We start from the raw sequence: 4,790 nt of genomic DNA on the forward strand, positions 1-4,790 counted from the left end.
TTTTTTTTTTTTTATTTAATCTTCAGAAAAATTAAATTAATGAGTTTCATAGAAGGAGAATTTTGAGAAACCATCCAAAAATGATGGTTGGAATAATGAAATAACGGCAAAAAAATCAATTTTTTGGAGTAAAAAAATTGTTACCAAATGAGGGCTAGATCTCAATTAAAATATAATATAGTTCCAAGTTCCAACTAAATATTCTGAACATAAAGGAAGCAAAGACAGAATTTGAGAAATTAAGTGCTCAAATAGTAAAATTGTAGGGGCGGTAGAAGCTATTTGCAGCTCTCATCAATAGCATGTGCAGAATGGAACAGAAACAAAGTGGAAAGGCAAAATATTGCATCTTTTTCTCGAACTGTATGTTCATGGTGAGGTGTATGTACCTGCAGCTGGAGGTTTTTCTTGATCTCTTGTACTGTGCAAAATCATTGTACCCGAAAGAACAGTTATGAATCCACCAAGAACCGAAACAATGCTGCTAGCACTTTGACCAGACCAATCCTAGAGTAGCAGAAACATGTTGGTGTTTAAACAGAAATGGAAATGGTTTACAAGACATTCCTAGTGAGTTCTCTAAGGTGGACTGGACAGTATTGAAGGAGAGAGAAGCTAAAATCTTGACCATTGTACCGTCCATTTGATACTAATACTACATGCCAAACACGCTTATATACCTTGAACATTATGGCACTAGCAAAAATAGTGAGTGATGTGAACAGGGCATAATAGATTGGGGAAACAACAGCAGTGTTGAATGTCCAAGGCCTGAAGAGAAACCACATTTGAAAATCAATTACTGGAATTTGATCTAAAGCTTGATAAAATCCAAGAGAACTCACAAATTAAAAAAAAAAAAAAATGTTGAAAATAACGAATTGACTGCACACTATATAGATAAAACTAATAAGAGACAAGAATCCAAATATTCTCTCTAATATGCACATGTTTCCAAATCTATTGTTGAATTACTCCTCATCCAATCTTTACAATAAAGATACCATAATCACTTGTTTCAGCATAACTTCGATTTTTTATTTTATTTTACATTTTTTTTTTGCATATGGATGGGAAGTATTTCTCAAATGACAACGTGATGCAAAAAAGAGCATGCTCTAATAGGAGAAACTGCAATTTTACACATCTTTCTGTTTGACTGAGACTTTTAGTCTCATATGTAACTCCATAATAGATGGGAATAAACTACAGGTGCAAGACACTTATTTGTTTTCCTTTAATTTACATACAAGAATGCATCTGAATATACAATGAGCAACGTAAGCATACTTTTCTATGTATATAAACAGTAACAATAAATCTAGTGCACTACAAGAAGACATCGCAATATGTCCCAAGAAAATGCAATGGATAAAACCATGCAGCCAGCAGCTTTTATTCAAAAGTGTACTCTCCATTTACTTTGTGTTGCACGTCTAGCAAGGGGATGCAGAGCAATTGTCGTCCAGCTCCCTAACCTAAAGCAGCACTGGGTTTGGGCCGCAGAGATCATATCTATATAGCTACCTAATTTTGTTTATTCTTGGAGCCAATTTTGAGACCATTTAACTCTAAGGAGTTAGACGAGGGAAGTAAATCTTGTGAATGCGAGTATGCAGAATCTTAAAAGGTCACTTAATTACAGGAGTTAATTTGGAAACTTTAAACAAAATAATCCATCATCAATCAAGAAACAGCGGTATTTATATTTAATTCCGACATCTACTTAGCGTTGTTTAAGTACCCGCAGAAGTTGATGAATAAGTGAAGAACTTGTCAAAAACTGGAGTACATACAGTTATATACAGAAGTGAAGCAAATTGTCTATGTACGTATACGGGCACACAAACATTTGATGGGTAAAAAAATAAAGCAAAAAATCACGCAGGGAAAAAAGTAAGCAACCTTGTTTAAGTAGTTTAACTGAGTAATTATGCATGTAACTGCAACCATGGAGAATACCCACGTTTGGTAGTGCGCGACCTGGCTTGAGCCTTCCAAAGTGAGTTTAATAGCAATACCTATTGCTTTAATGCTCATAACCTGCAATGACCCACCAAAACTGTCATGGTTAAATTAAGCTAGCACTTCTTTGCCAATATATTCTTCCTATTTCTTGCTCTTGAGTTTTGACTGACACAGCATGATAGTACACTAGTTTATAATTTTTTTTATTTTGGTTCAAGACCAAGACACTCATTGGATCAATTGATTTCCACACCTAAAATAAGCCACCAATGCCGAGGGCAAGAATTCCTTTGCCCATATATATGTAATTATACAGATTTTGCTAGTGAAAACCAAGCTCATGAATGTAATTTAGCATAATTAGAGAGTTGAAATGCCAAAAAGGTTGTTCCTGCTCAACGGAAATCAAATTTCCAGAAGCTCTTTGAGCTCATCCAGAAATACATAATGCAACATTGAGGACAATCAGATCTTAACTCCAACAACCTCCTTTTGTCTATGTTTTCTTGTTCATTTACCACATGGTTAAAACCTAGCCTAAAAATAACACAAAATATCTCTAATCATTTCATCTACATTTTGGCCTTCAGTTATCATCACAATAATTTTCAGAATTTGCACCAATCCAAAAGTTTCTAATTATTTTTACCTGGCTAACACTTTTTGAACAATTAAGCTTATTCTATCCTCTTCTAATGTAATAAGCCCTTTTGCTCCTTTGCTTGTAATTTAGGGAAGCGACATGCTTAAAGCGTGAATATCCATTTTTTTTTTTTTAATATAACAGTGATAAGACATGTACTAACCGTTAAGGATCCGATTATAGAACAAACGCCAATATAAACCATGATATTTGTTTGCCCATAACGTGGTTCACAATACAAAATTAGTACCAACACCACTGCTACTACTGAAGCTGTATACAAAAGAAAAGCTGAACCAAGAGGGGAGAAGAAATATCAAAAAAGAGACTCTTGTTTTCTGTTGTGAGTATTACATTAAAATAAAGATAATTTAAATAACAGCTCTTGGGGAAATATGTTCACCTGGCTGTATTGCTAATTCCCAAATTTCTTCCACAGAACTAATACCATGTTCAGCAGGTGCATGAAGCACGATGACAGTAGAACCTACTACACACAAAACACATCCCAATATTCCTAACTTCCGCAATTTCTCTTTCAACAAAAAATGAGCTAAAACAGCACTGTCAATTAAATAAACAGTATTTCAGCTTACATAATATTACTTGTGCAGCATAAAATTTGAAATTCGAAATGACACTCTTTTCTTGTCCTTTGTTTTAGCTGGGAGGGAGTGGAAGAAGTATGGGATGGAAGCTTTGTGTAATGCGTATCTACCTGACAATTATGCTTAATGCGCCAAGCGGTGTCACGAGGACAGCAGGAGCGTACATGTATGCTACAAAATTGGCAAATTCTCCAACAATCACTGTAAAATTTTGTACAGTAAATCTAGTTCAAATTTAAGCAGAGAGAAGCATTTCCAGAAATATCTAGCTAAAGAATTTTAACAAGATAAGGCTTACTAGTTATCATGCCAATCCACCAGAGTGGTTCTAGTAGATATCCATATCCTCCTGAGTCTTCAAAAATGATTGAAATAGCACCATTAAGATAACATCAAAGCAACAGCTTTATGACATCAATATCTCAAAACTGCATTTGCATATATGTTTAAGGCAAAAAAATAAAGAAAGAAAGAAAGAAAACATTTTAACAAGAATACTTTGAATTATTTCCAAATCCTTTTTGCAGAATAAATTCGAAGCCCAATGCGGAAGCATGTGAGAAATTGTATGGCCATCTTGGAACAAAGGACTGGGCAGAGATATTTACAATATATCAAGAAAAAAGGCAACCTGAGATAGATATCTAAACCAAGTCAATTGTATTAAAGATGAAAAGTTTCAATTTAGCAATGATGGGATCACATAAATACATTATTTCAATATATTACTAGTGAAAGGCATAGGAAATTTGTCAAACTCCATTATGGATGGAAATGTTAAATATAGCAGAAGAATTCAGGTCTTTAAAGGGGGAGACCATGAATAGGATGAAAATTAATTCCTATCAAAGTATGTAAGAGGTGGTAGTTAATGGCTGACAATATTATTCAATAAGATACTAAAGAGTAAAGCAATGTTGAGTGTTCTGTCGTTAAATGTCATGCTATGCTTTATGACATTTGTTCAACTAATGCATGCTATGCTTAGTTGTATATATGGAAAGGACGACTTAGGTTATTCTATTATTTCATAAAATACCCATAAATAAAGATGAAAGTTGCAAAAAATCCCCATACATAACCACCCATGGGACATTCTATGCGTTATGACTTATGATAGTGACTTTAATTTCTTTAAATGACAATATCTTAGAAGTGAACATTGCAAAAATGAAGACGTTAAAATGGATATATAGTTGTACTAGAATAAATAAGATAAGAAATGAGAATATAAGTCAAGCAGAGGAGGAAATGGACAACTAAAGTTGATTGGAGTTTGTCTTGTATATCTTAAAAGAAATTCTTGATCGCAAGTGCAAATAGATCCAATAGAACAAGTTTGAAAAGTAAGAGGTAGATCAAAACTAAGATAACCTGTTATGGTTACAAATGATCTAATTGAATTGAAGCTTCCAGTAAATGTAGCAACTTACCTAACTAAGTGAAATACTAGGTTCATGTTATCAAGTATGCCTCCCAGTCCCTACTACTCAAATCCCTCGAACAATTCCTCAGCAAGTAAATGAACTTTCACTTATTTACTGTCCCTCAATAAGCGCAATTTTTTTTTT

The 4,790-nt window shown here is 33.8% G+C and overlaps 1 pseudogene; it reads right to left on the reverse strand.

The window, feature by feature from the left end:
• Positions 1 to 20: 20 nt before the first annotated feature.
• Positions 21 to 4,784, reverse strand: LOC111389707 (annotated as a pseudogene).
• Between the last annotated feature and the right edge of the window lie 6 nt (positions 4,785 to 4,790).

Source organism: Olea europaea, unplaced genomic scaffold (genome assembly GCF_002742605.1).
Source record: "Olea europaea var. sylvestris unplaced genomic scaffold, O_europaea_v1 scaffold613, whole genome shotgun sequence".
In the NCBI taxonomy this organism is placed as follows: Eukaryota; Viridiplantae; Streptophyta; class Magnoliopsida; order Lamiales; family Oleaceae; genus Olea; species Olea europaea.